This window comes from Dromiciops gliroides, chromosome 1 (assembly GCF_019393635.1).
Source record: "Dromiciops gliroides isolate mDroGli1 chromosome 1, mDroGli1.pri, whole genome shotgun sequence".
In the NCBI taxonomy this organism is placed as follows: Eukaryota; Metazoa; Chordata; class Mammalia; order Microbiotheria; family Microbiotheriidae; genus Dromiciops; species Dromiciops gliroides.
This window is the reverse complement of record NC_057861.1, coordinates 414,398,658-414,413,205: the sequence shown is the minus strand read 5'-3', so window position 1 is coordinate 414,413,205 and position 14,548 is coordinate 414,398,658.

Sequence of the window (14,548 nt, the reverse complement as noted above, 5' to 3'; positions counted from 1 at the left end):
ATTATATTGATGCTTCATTAATCTCTCATCTCCAGTATTTACTTCATATTGTTCAGAAAAGTGTCACTTGCTACCTAAATATATAAATATCTTGCCTTGAAGCCTTTGGTACTTAACAGCTGGCTTTGACTACATCATCTTGCACTTCTATTCTCTGTTGTTTCATGGCCTAAAGAAAGAAAATGAGCCTTCTATGTGTCAGGCACTGTTCTAAGCATTTTACAAGCATTATCTCATTTTATCCTCACAGCAACCTTGGGAGCTAGGTGTTATCATTATCCCTATTTTATAGGTGAGAAAACTGAGACAAACAGAAGATAGATGACTTGGCCAGGGTCATACAGCTAATAAACATCTGAGGTAGAATTTGAAGTAGGATCTTCCTGACTCCAGACCTAGAGCACTATCCATTGTTCTGTCTAGCTACCTTTTAAGAAGAGAAAAATAAAGACTTGATAAGTTCCTAGAGACATATGAGAGGCTCTCACGTAGAACAAGAATAGACTTTTTTTCCCCCCTTCTACTGCAGAGAACAGAACTAGGGACAATATTTTAAAGTTAGTAGGAGGAAGCTTTTAGTTTGCTATAAAGATGAGGTTTTCAATCAATCAGTCTAAAGGAATTTATTAAACACTTACTATGTACTAAGCAAGGTAGGCACAAAAAGACAAAAATCAAAGAAAACAACATACATACATACATACATATATATGTATATACACACACATATATATAAAGAAGGAAAAAGCATAAAAATTAAACAAGGCACATATGCATGTGTACACATGAATGTATAGTTAGGGGGAGGTGACTATAGTTTTCCAACAATGGACTAGTCTGCCTAAAAGGAGTGGTATGCTTCTTCTAACTGGAAGAAAGTATTTAAGCAGATGTTGGATGGCCGTACGTCAGCAATGTTGTATTTGGGATCCCTGAAACAGGTTAGGAGGTTGGAATAGAGGATTTCTATGGTTCCTCCCGACCCTAAGATTCTCTGTTCTTATTATATGTTCATACGACTGGGGTTCCCAGCCAGATTGAAAATTTCTTGAGGGATGAGCCTGGGCTACCACTTTCTGCCTATCTCCCACAGCACCTCCCACCATGTTTAATACACAGTTGGGGTTCCAGGACTATCTGGCACACTAAATAAGCCACCCATTGATGTTTCTGGCTTGCTAGTTGGCACTCACCTCTCCATTTTCACTTAATTTTTCTTTCTGTAAATAGAGTCCAAATACAAAGACTTTCTCTATATTCAAATGCAATGATAGCTCCTGTAGATACTTTGTTATCAACTCATCTGCTAGCCAGGGATAGAGAAATGTTTAAAAGGCTGATGATTTTGATCTGGTGCTGGAGTGTTTGCAGGAGAACTTTCTCGTAGTGACCGAGTCAAGCCCCAAACATCACAACCCCTCTCTGGAGATGAGCTGTTATTATGGAATAATTAGTACTAGCTGAGCGAACTTGGGCAACCTCTTCTCTCTGACATAGCTGTGAGGCATCTCTAGGGCCTCTGTAAGGCTCTAAGGTTCTAACACATCGGCACCAATTTCTAGGGGATGTTGACCTGTGAATGAGCATCTCCAAGAAAAATAAGAGAGGAGTCAAGGGGGAAGGTGTAGGAGAATGCAGAAAGACTAAAATTAGGCAGAAAGGAAAGCTGTTGCCAGATTTTAATACAAAATCTACAGCTGAGCCTGAATTTGCAGCTGCCCTGAAGTCCACACTATTTGCTGGAAAATGGCCATAAAGGAGGAGTGTGAATTATTATTGCCCAGGAAAGAAGTCTTCTACTTGGCAAGCTGGGGGATGTAATGGAAGTTCTTCATGCAAGCTGTTGGCCCTAGGCTAGGTTAGAGAAAAGAAAAGGGGAAATGTGCCACAACAGGACCTGAGGAAGTTTGGATTCAGTTCAGTTTGTGCGGTGGGCAGCAAAACCACTGGTTAGTTGGTAGTTTCCTGCTTTGCTGCCACCAGCAAGGCCTTGGAGTCTCTGGTTCAGAACTGAAGCTCAGAAGTTTAGTACTCAGAGCAAGCAGAGATATGCTGGAGCATAGAGGAGGGACCTCAGCAGGATACTGAAGACCTTGGGACCCAAAGCTTTTTGAGAGGATGCTACCTCATAGAGAAGAGAGAGATAGAGGCTCTGGGAAACCAGTCCCCAAGGTGCAGAAACTCCAGGGCAGTTACTGGAGAGTCCCTCTCCTAGGAAAGGTTACCAGTAGGGGATGGATCAGGGAGGAGTTCATTTAGAGTACATCTGCATAGGCTTGTGGGTGAAAGGCTGAGGGTGAGAAGGAAGAAGCTTTCTGGAAGCTTCTGGTTTTAAATCATTATTCTCATTGAATAGGTGCTACCCTCAGTTCCAATCTGCTGACGTGGCTCAGCTTTTTGGGACAAAGCCCTGGTCACTTCACCTTAGTGATAGCTCCTGTTCTCTTTTGATTATAGCCCCCCCCCCCACCTCCCATCTCCCTCATGCTAAGTCATTATGCCAGTAACAAAATCTCAGGCCATTTTGTTTGTCTTGAGTACAGCAGAAACTATTTTGTTCTAGACAAAGAAGATAACAAATATAAACTGCTTGCGCATGAAGCCAACACAGGTACACAGAGTTCAAATGGAGCATAGCTCTGCTAATCAATCAATAAACAGATAATTTCTTAAGTTTCTACTCTGTGACAGGCACTGTTCTAGAGACATAAAGATTAATTATAATAATAGCATTTGTATAACAACTATTCTGGGTCAGGCACTGTGCTAAGCATTTTATAATTATGATCTCATTTGATCTTCACAACCCTGGGAGGTAGATGCTATTATTAACTCCATTTTTTTTTAAGTTGAGGAAACTGAGGCAAACAGAAATAAAGTGACTAAATATGAAGAAAAAATGAAACTGTCACTTCCCTGAAAGAGCTTATAGATTATTAGAGGAGAAAACATGTTTAGTTATAATATCTATGCCTATAAAATATGTTAAAAAGTCAAGGTATTTGTAGAGGAAGAGGAAGCACTAACAGTTGGGGGTGTTAGGAAAGGCTTCAGACAGTTGGTGGTATTTAAATTAAACTTTGAAGAATACTAGGAATTCTAGGAGGTGTATATGAGAAAAGAATGCATTCCTGCTCTGGGAAGTGGCCTTTGTGAAGGCATGGAGATAGGAAATGCAATGTTATGAATGAAAATTCTTAATGATACCCTTGATTTGGCTAGTTCTGGGTTTCTTTAGGTAGATCGCCTAGGGGAAAGTGTGCTGAACTTAGGTCAATTTGAAACCCTAATTGGACACTGGCTGTGTCAAATATGGTCCAATTAACTTCTTTAGTTTCAGTTTCCTTATCTGTAAAATGTAGATAAAAACCTGTATCACATAATTCATAGGGTTGTTGTGAGGATGCAAAGTACTTTGAAATACATAAACAAATATACAAATGTCAGTTATTAAGATTATTGGTACAAGGGCTAGCATATTTGCACAAGAACATCCAAAGAGATGAAGAATATATGTAGTTGTATGAAAGTCCATTGAACTCATCCAATAGTAAAAATGTATCTTGTATGAATATTACAAACAGACAAGGAACAAGGCCCAGAAATGAATTGGAAGGAGAGAGTTAATTGGATTGCCTTTGGTGATTTGCAAACCTTAAAATTCTATCTAAATGCTTTTGCTGTTGTTTAATTGTTTTTCAGTTGTGTCCAACTCTTTGTGACCCCATTTGGGGTTTTCTTAGGGAAGACATTGAAGTGGTTTGCCATTTCCTTCTCCAGTTCATTTGACAGATGAGAAAACTGGGGTAAATAGGGTTAAGTGACTTGCTCAGGATCACACAGCTAGTTAGTGTCTGAGGCTAAATTTGAACTCAGGTCTTCCTGACTTCGGTTTTGGCACTTTATCCACTGCACCACCAAGGTGGTTGTTGTTGTTGTTATTATTGTTATTGTTATTATTATATTTCTTGATCTCCTCCTTCCTCTCCCAAGCACTCTTAATACATTCACTCTGAGATTATTTGCTATATTTACCCTTTATATATCTTATATGTACCTAATTGCTAATATGTTGCTTCTCTCAGTAGAATGCAAACTCCTTTGGGCAGGGGCTATTTTTGCCTTTCTTTGTATCCTTAGAACTTAGCACAGTGCCCACCACATCATAAGCATTTAATAAATGCTTGAGATGGAAACTTTCATGGTGTTTTAAATAACCCCAAATTTGTCATCTGTCATTTAAACATCTATATTCTTCCAGTGATGTTGCATGGTTATGAATCATGGAACACTACTGAAGAATTAAAGTTGATGGCTACCCAAGAGATAATGGAAAGGCACATGCTGGGTATCCGTAGACATCAGCATACTACCATTGAAGTGCTACATAGTGAAGAGATATATCTAAGTGGTAGAGGAGCAGGAGAGGAAATAGGTTGGTCATATAGTGAGGTTGAAGAATAACCAGTAGACAATTCATGTGTTCCATTGGTAGCTACATGATGTGAGGAGAGCTGGAGGAAGGCTCTTAGGCTGTTAGGTGCCTCCTGTAGAGGATTTATAAGAGGACATGGGCAAGAATCACATTAAATGTTAAGTTGTGGATAGGTTGTAATCCATACTGTTGGAAAGTACCTTTTCATTGGTGACATCAAGGATCTATTAAATCATTCAAGGATCAAATTAAGGGATGTCTGGACATAATTTTGCATATATACACGTAACACCCACATGCATATTTATTTGCATAATAGTTTATATATGTGTATGCATGCAGATATAAATGTGTGCATATATGCATGGAAGTTAAATGATAATACACAAAGTATGTTTTATAAGATTATTCACCCTAGGCTGTGAACAACTCAGCATATGGAACTCAGAGCTGGGCCATAATATCCCCAAATAATGTCTTGCTCTGATGCTGTGAGTTTGTCCATGATCACCATGCTTCTGTAAAATGGTTCTTTTGAATCTCTGTGACCTGTTTTTTGCCTCATCTCTGGTAGCAGACCCTCTCTGCACAAATTGTTTTTCTGCTTTCCACTTCATGTCCTTGGATGAGTCAACAGCTTCATGGGGCAGGACATAAATCCACAGGAAATTATCTATCATTGTAAACTTCCTGCTACTTCTTTGTAATTCTCACAGTATCTAACTAAAATCAGATAATCAATAGATCATTATGGAATGCATGGCAACCAAAAAAGCTAATGTTATCCTAGGGCACAATAATATAGGCATAGTGTCTAGTGGGAAAGAGCCTTTAGCTCTGTGGTTTCTAACTTAACCAGGCCATATCTGGAGTTCTGTGTTCAATTCTAGGAGTCACATTTTAAGAAGGCTATTGACAAGCTGGAGTGCATTCAGAGGTGAATGACCAGAACTACTGAGGATCAACTGAAGGAACTGGGCATTCTGAGTGTAGAGGAGATAGAGGAGAATTGTGGTAGAAGCATTCACATATTTGAAAGATTGTCAAGAAGAGGGATCAGATATACTTTGTTTAGCCTGGGAGTCCAGAAGTAGGAGCAATGGGTAGAAATTACAGAGAAATAGATTTTGGTTTGATGTTAAGGGGAAATTTTCTAATAATAAAAGTTATTCCCAAGTAAAATGGGCTGCTGTGGGAAATTGTGGGTTCCTTATCACTGGAGCTTTTCAAGAAAAGTCTAAATAACTGCTTGATGGGACATTGGAGGGGAGAGCCTTGGTCAGGCATGAATCAAGCTAGATGACCTCTCAAATTCTCTCCAACCCAGATTATGTGATTCTGTGAATAAACGAATGGGAAAAATAATAACAGCCTGATTAGCCACAAGGGCCAAAAAAAAAAAAAAAAACTACTGTCCACAAAACCTGTGAAGGATTTCCTACTGGGAGTTAACCTCTGGTCTTATGCAGTAGACATTCGTGATGGATATAAACATCGGTCATATTGTATTATTTAAGAAACCCAGAGCTTATTAAAGATTCATGAACTTTTAGCAACATCAGCAGACTGAGGTCAGTATGGAGAGATGGGGAGTGCAGGACGAGGAAAGCTCTACTGTACTTTATGGCCTGAGGAAGGCAAATGGAATCCCTTATCACCTGCAAAGGGAAGAATAAAACCTACGGACTCAGAGTCTCCGTATCTGAGCTTCGTAAGGTGGAATATTGCATTTGCTCTTCATTAAGCAGATATATTTGGGACTGCCAAGAAGAGGAAGACAGTTTTATTTATATGAGAATTTTAACCATGGGAACAACTTTGATGAAGTGGGTTACAAAGAGCCTTGATTAAGCCAGATTTCCCTTAAACTTTTCATATATTCTTTTGAGAAATAGGAGATGACTCTCCCCTCTAATCATTCATTCAAACCAATTTAGTTTCCATACACATATGATCAATTCAAAAGAGGAAAAAATCTTTCTTTAATTTTGAGTTTAGGCTTCAGGCTCTACATGCATAAGGGCAACAATGGTGGCCCTTGTAAGAGGCATTGTTGATGGCAGAAATAGATGACAAGAGAAGCCAAACAGATGTTTATGCTACTGAGGAAATTGAAGCTTCCCATTCATCTTGCCTTGAGGCTAAGTTAAAGCTTTTTCCTTTAGAGAAATTCTCTAATTTTGAAATAGTTTCTTCCACATCTCTCTCTCTCTCTCTCTCTCTCTCTCTCTCTCTCTCTCTCTCTCTCTCTCTCTCTCTCCCAATTCCCTCTTTGTTCATTAAGTACCTGATGTTGTACCAGAAGGAGTACATAAATGGTGTTCTGGCAGCAAGTTGTAGTGGCAAGAGCATTGCACTTGGAGTGAGGAGGACCTAGGTTTAGATTCTGCCTGTGACACCTACTAGCTATGAAAGCCTGGACAGGTCACAATCTCTCTGAGCCTCGATTTCCTAATCTGTGAAATGGGGATAAGAAGAATATCTACCTCTCAGGGTTATTGTGAAGATCAAATGGGATAACATACTTTAAACACTTTGCCAACTTTATAATGCTATGTCATTATTAGCTATTATTATTGATTTATCATTATTGAAAAAATGATTTTTGACTTTTCTGACATGTTTCCATCTGGAATGGTTTGTTGACTGAAGGACTGACTGACTGATTATTTTGTTTTGGCGGGGTGGGGTGAGGCAATGGGAGTTAAGTGACTTGCCCAGGGTCACACGGCTAGTAAGTGTCAAGTGTTTGAGGCTGGATTTGAACTCAGGTACTCCTGAATCCAGGGCCGGTGCTTTATCCACTGTGCCACCTAGCTGCCCCCTTACTGACTGATTATAAAGAATAAAAAAGAGGAGAAAAATTGAGCAAAACTAACCAACACATCAAAAAAGTCTGACATTACATTCAGTGGTCTATACCTTTAATCCCTCAACTCTGCAAATGGCAGTAGAGGTAGATAGTGGGTGAGATGGGGAGGAAGGTTCCTTCTCATATGTCTTCTTCAGGATCAAGGCTGGTCATTGTCATTTCAGTATCTTTGTTTTGTTGTTGTTCTTTCCACTTACATTGTTGAAGTCATTGTGTATATTAACAATACACTCTTATCAATTCCATTATCATCTCTTTTCTGGTGATTTCCAAACTTGTATCTGTAGTCCCAGCTTCTCCCTTCAGCTTTAGATTTGCACCTACAAATTCTGGTACTTTCAGCTCACTATGCCCATAAGCGCTCTCAGAACCTTCTCTTCAGATCTTTTTGTGATGTCAGTTTCTGTTGATGGCTCCACCATTCTTCTAATTTCCATGACATTTTAGCATCCAGCTCCTATCCATGCCCAAAGACTCCTATACTACCTTCTACCACCAGCCCCTAGGATATGTATATAGATCTATCCAATTCTTTCAGGGCAAATGTTAATTGTCGATGTGCTGGAACAAAAGTATATTAAACTCTAAATACTACGCTTGATTTGCAAGGAACCTTTCATCAAAGAACTTTAGGTAAATTACACTTGAGTACTGTGATGAAGATCCAAAGTCCCATTAACATGGCTACTCCCTTCTCTGGTACAATCCACTTATACCTTCTCATTCTATAGGATTCTTGTGTATATTCTTCCATAAATTCACCCAAGGAGATTCATCCAACATGCTAAAAGATTTTCTCTGGTACTTTTAAAATCTCATGGGCACCAGAGCAGCATTTGAACTATCTGCTATCTTTCTTTCTTACTACATGACCCGGTTTTTCCTTTCTGACACTTCTTATGCCACTTCTTGCTTGCAAGTTATCTTGATAATATATTGAAATCCACTTAAATCCACCATGGAAACCTCAAAGTTGATTCCTTGAACATTGTGACTTTTTTATGGTTCACAGATATACATCACTAGAACAATGTTGATGTTAAAAATATTTTTAAAAAAATGTCAAAGTGCAACCTTTAGGACCACGAAGTTTTCAGATTTTCCATATGTAACCCATTCTCCTTTTTTTCTCCTAGTCATTTCTGGGCCCAACTTATTGTCTTTCTAAAAAGCCTAACTTAGACATTTATATTGATGGACAATCAACAGGCTACTTGTCTAACTACATTATCTTTATTAGTAATATGAGGTTTTTATCCTCATGGTTTCTCCCCTGTGAATGCTAGGTCAGTTTCTTTTGTATGGCTATAGATTTGAATAAAGAGGCCCTGTAGAATTGCAGAACTTGATGTATTGTACTCTTCCAGCTTGATGGTAGCACCATGTCATCTGAAAGTAAGGACATCTGGAAAATATCAATCTCTGTAGGGAATTCTTCTTCCATCTGGTCTCTGTACAGGACAGCCCCATGACAGTGACCAACACCTTTGGCGAGCATATCATGATTTTATGCTTCACTTACTGTTGATAATCAGAGGATTGTTAAACAAAATGAGCTCTGTGGTTGCATCTAGCGAAGAACCATATATAATCTTAACATATGCATGAGAGAAACCTTATTGAAGGGAAACCTTTAAGGTTGCATTGTGCTATATTGAGTCAAATCTCATTTTGCAACAAACAATAAAAACAGTAGGGTCTTGTATTCTCTACCAGTGTTAGTCTGTTGCATGACTGAAGATGTGGTCTTTTATAGACAACTGTGCAAGACTGCCTGTACCCTTCTCGTCATCAAAGAAACTTTCAATATATTTATGTGTAGATATTTCTCATAAGGGTTTTATAGAGATAAGAAAAAAAGTATAAGGGCCAGTAGAGGTTAGCTCAGTCACCTTTAAAATATATAATGAGTGAATGGGTAAAGAAGGCATTTATTAAATGCTCATTATGTGCAAAGCACTGTGCTAAGTGATGAGGATACAAATAAAAAAGTAAGACGGTTTTGATTCTCAAGGAACTCACATTCATATCTATCTATTTACCTATCCATCCATCCATCCATCCATCCATCCATCCATCCATCCATCCATCCATCCATCCATCCATCCATCTATCTATCCATCTATCTATCTATCTATCTATCTATCTATCTATCTATCTATCTATCTATCTATCTATCTATCTATCTATCTATCTATCTGATTTCAATTTCAAGTCAGGTAAAAAAGCCCCATAGTACTTCAGGTGCAGTCATAAATCATTAATAATGAAAATAGCTTTTTGTGTAAATGCTTGGAAATCTATTATATTGTCTGCCTCTTTGTTATTCTTCCAGTTTCATCTATAAATGCTCTTGAGATGTTTGGAATTAGCTGATTCTTACACAAAGCTTTTTATAAGCTTTTTTTCCCCTCCCACTAATTTTCTTCCTCCTTCCTCATCCTCTTCCTCTTCCTCCTTCTATATACCTGTAAAACAAGTAAATAATAATATATATGAATCTATAATGAGCCTTGAGTGAGTGGTACAAAGAGTAGTCATTCTTTTTTAATTATAAAAGTATTTTATTATTTTCTAGTTACATGTAGAAATCATTTTCAAGATTTGCTTTTGTAAGATTTCTAGTTTCAAATTTTTCTCTCTCCCTTCCCTCCCTCCCCAAGACAGCAAGCAATCTGATATAGGTTATATATGTACAATCACATTAAACATATTTCTGCATTACTCATGTTGTGAAAGAAGAATCAGAGCAAAAGGGAAAAACCTCAAAAAAGAAAACCAAAAAAAGTAGAAATAGTATGGTTCAATCTGCATCTAGATTCCACAGTTCTTTTTTTTTTTTCTGAATTTGAAGAGCACTTTCCATCATGAGTCCTTTGGACTATCTTAGACCATTGTACTCCTGAGAAAAGTCAAGTCTATCACAGTTGATCAACACACAATGTTGTTGATACTATGTACAATGTTCTCCTGGTTCTGCTCATCTCACTCAGCATCAGTTCATGGAAGTTCTTCCAGGTTTCTCTGAAATCCACCTGCTCATCGTTTCTTACAGCACAATAGTATTCCATTACATTCATATACCACAACTTGTTCAGCCATTCCCCAATTGATGGGCATCTGCTCAATTTAAGAGTAGTCATTCTAATAAAGAAGTTTATTTAGCTAAGAGCTCATAGGATCATGGATTTGAAGCTGGAAAGAAAGTTAAAGGTCATATAAGATGAACTAGGTCATTGGAAAAAAGATGTGTATAGTGTTTCCTGGACATAGAGAGCTGAAAGTAACACCAAGAAATCATTTCTTCCCTAGAGCAGTATTTCCCTACTTCTAGTCCATGGCAACTGGTGGCAATCCAGAAAATTTCTATGAGGAGTCCTTATTCCTTCAAAACTATTAAATGGAAAACCTGACTTTTTCTTTTCTCTGAATACTGCTACTCCTCTGCATAGTTCCCTTCTTTTGCACCAAAGCCCTTACCCTCAGCTTGGTCTTGACCTGGCCTCTGAGAGAATGGGTTGAGTGAGTTTGGGGAGCACAGAGTGGTCCTGGTAAAGAATTTAGATATTTACTAGTTTGAAATTTGGGGTTGGGAAACATCACCCTAAAGAATGAAATTGGGAAGGAGTAAATCCTTTGTTCCATTGAAGGGACGCCACATCTCTTGTAAATGATTGTGTGTGTGTGTGTGTGTGTGTGTGTGTGTGTGTGTGTGTGTGTGTGTATTGTGAGTAAAAGGAAAGGAATTTTAGAATCATAACATGATAGAGCTGGAAGAGCCTTAGAGATCATTTAGGTCAACTTCCCTCATTTTATATTCTATCCCACATTTAGAACTCATGTTAACCCTGTTGAAGATTACTTCATACTTTTGGGGCCATGTTTGGGTTTATGGGACAAGTCCACAGTTTCTCCTTTATGGGAGGAAATCTTTACAAAGGGTCAAAAAGCTTCTTGAACATTAATGGCTCTTACAAAACAATAACATTTTGGTACTTGAATGAATCATAAACACATGGATTAAATTTTCCCTTACGAGAATCATCAATTTTAAAATGAGAAAGGCTTTGAGAATGTACTTTGTATTTTACTGAAACTTTGGAAAAACTTATTGAGGAACTGGATGGCTGAACCCCAAATGTGGCCAGATGATGCATTTCTCTTCTGTACTTTCATTTGATTGCTTTGGATTATAATGGAGTGTGGGACATGGATAGGGATTGGGGGAAACAGACTCTTCCTTTTTACATGCAGACTGAATGAGAGAGTGAGTGGGTGAGCTCTGGAGGTATTAACATTTTTCTCTCTCTCTCTATATATATCTGATTACCTCACTCTATACCCTGGAAAACCCATTTGTCAGATGAAGTCACCTGATTTGTTCAATTACAGTATTTATTTTTGTTATTGTTCTACCCATTTTATTTTGTCTCAGGTGTACTCATCTGACTAAAGACCAGTTCTGGATGAAAATAAAGGGGGCACAACTACCAACAAAAACAGTACTTTGAGTTATGTTTTTGCTGTTAGTCTATTAATCACATCTGACTCTTCATGACCACATTTGGGTTTTTTTCGCAGAGATATTGGAGTGGTTCGCCTTTTCCTTCTCCAACTCATTTTACAGATGAGGAACTGAGGCAAACAGGATTAAATGACTTGTCCAGGGTCATACAACTAGTAGGTATCTGGAGCTGGATTTGAACTCAAATCCTCCTGTCTCCAGGGCCAGAGCTCTATCCATTGAGCTACCTACCAGCTCTAGAGTGATATTTACCTTTTGTTGTTGTTGTTGTTTTAGTGTGAATCAAGTAGAATTATCTGCTCATTTATTTGAAATGAACTCTACTTTCATTATTACTTAGTACTGTTTGTCAGTGAGAAATCGCCTGCCTGATTTTCCATTGAGTGCATTACATCCTGGGTCTTATATTTTCTAGCAAAGGCTGGGCCTTGTTTGAGATTTTCACTTAATGACAGTTGTCATTGAAGTGATAAGGTCTTATTTAAGGTAACAAGTAACAATCCTTCACAATGGATTGAATTTGTATGTCTCCCTCTTTTGCCTATCTAAACTTTTTTTTTGGTTGGGCAATGAGGGTTAAATGACTTGCCCAAGGTCACACAGCTAATAACTGTTAAGTGTTTGAAGCCAGATTTGAACTCAGGTCCTCCTGACTCCAGGGCTGGTGCTTTATCTACTGTGCCACCCAGCTGCCCCCTGCCTATCTAAATTTTATCTGCATGGTATGATGCTTGCCCCAACTCCTCCATGAAGCTTTCTCTGAGGTCTGTAGCTTACAACTCTACCCTGTTTCTAAACTCTTATTGTGTTTTTACTGCATAGTTGAACACATAAGATCAAGAGAGTCAAGATTTTACAACTGGAAAGGGCCTAAAAAAATCAGCTAATACATCCTATAGATGAGAGAATGGAGGCTCATGTAGGTGAAGTGTCTTACTAAATGTCTATCCCAGGGTATTCCAGCCATAGAGAAGCTGACAAATATTAATAGTAATTTATTATTTTCCAATTACATGTCAAGACAGTTTTTAACATTTCCTTTTTTTCTTTTAAGTAGTATTTAATTTTTTCCAATTTTACATGTAAAGAAAATTTTAACATTTATTTTTATATAGAATTTTGAGTTCTGAATTTTCTCCCTTCCTCCCCTCTCCCTAAGATGGTAAGCAATTTGATATGGATTACATATGTGAAACCATGTAAAACACATTTCCATATTGGTCATGTTGTGAAAGAAGAAACAGAAAAAGAGAAAAACAAATACACATACACAAAGTGAAAATAGTATGCTTCAATCCCTCACAAATGTTTAACAGTACTCCTCTCCCCCCCACCCCCACATGTACCCAGGATATACTTCTTTTTTTTTTTTTTTTTTTTTTGTGGCAGGGCAATGGGGGTTAAGTGACTTGCCCAGGGTCACACAGCTAGTAAGTGTTAAGTGTCTGAGGCCAGATTTGAACTCAGGTCCTCCTGACTCCAGGGCCAGTGCTCTATCCACGGTGCCACCTAGCTGCCCCTCAGGATACACTTTTAATCTGCATTATTCAAATTTTTCTCCATCACTTCCTTAAGTCTAGATAATCAACAAAACAGTCAATCAAGCGGGGATTTGTAGTGTTTGCCAATTTCTGGGGTGTAAATATGCACACTGAAAATTTAGCTGGTATGAGCTGGCTGCAGCACACCTCTGGTTCTGGAGATTTAGGAAACCTTTGCAAATGAGTCTGATTGACCAGTGAATAATAACATCAATAGGTATTATTAGGCACATTTTAACAAATACAAAAGAGTTAAGGCCCGAAATCTTCCTTGATACTTCTATTCACTGTGTTCTAGAGTATAGGCCTCCTCTCACTTCCTTGACCTCTCCCTGGCTATGACATTTGAGATGGGGAAGTTAGATGTGCCTGAATATGGTCCTGTTCCTTCCTATTAAAAACCACTAGACCCAGAAAATGGCAACTCATAGAATATTCTTTCTACTCTTTTAGGAATATAGGGAATAGAAGATTTCAGGTACAGAAGATTCCAGAAAAGGGAGAGGTGTATATCGCAAGCTTGTTGCAAATAAGTAATGTGGATCTCAGAGAGGCAAACTCCCCTCCCTTCAACACAACAGATTCATTTAGACTATGTCATGCAGATAGTTTATTGCAAAATTGGGACTAGTGAGACTCCTGAATTCTAGTTCAGTCTGTTTCTATTTAATCATGTTGTTGGTTAACTTTTCTCTAATTGTGTCAAATGAACTAGTATTTTCTCACCAATTAGATTGTAAGATCTTTGAGGGTAGCAACTTATACTTCATTGTCTAGCATAGTTTCTGCTACCTATAAGTCTTCAATAAATACTTGTTTGATTAAAATTAGAATCGCTAAAATGATCCAAAATAAGGAATTAATGAATTCTGTTCTGTTTCCAGATAATTAACCCATACTGGAATTTGCCCAAAATATATTCATTCTAGGTGAAAAAATTCTAGATGATGGATTCTCCTACCACAAAATTTAACAAGTAATACATTACGTGAAATATTTAAACATTCCTTAAGGCCTCCTCTGCTTCTCTTACTCATCATAGACTGATGTAGAAGAGTTCTTAGTACCAAGTCAACCACCTTCCCAGTACCCCATGGCCAGTCATAAGTTATACATCCAACATCCATGACATTTGCAACATGTACTCCTTTGCAGAGAAGCAGTCTCATACTATT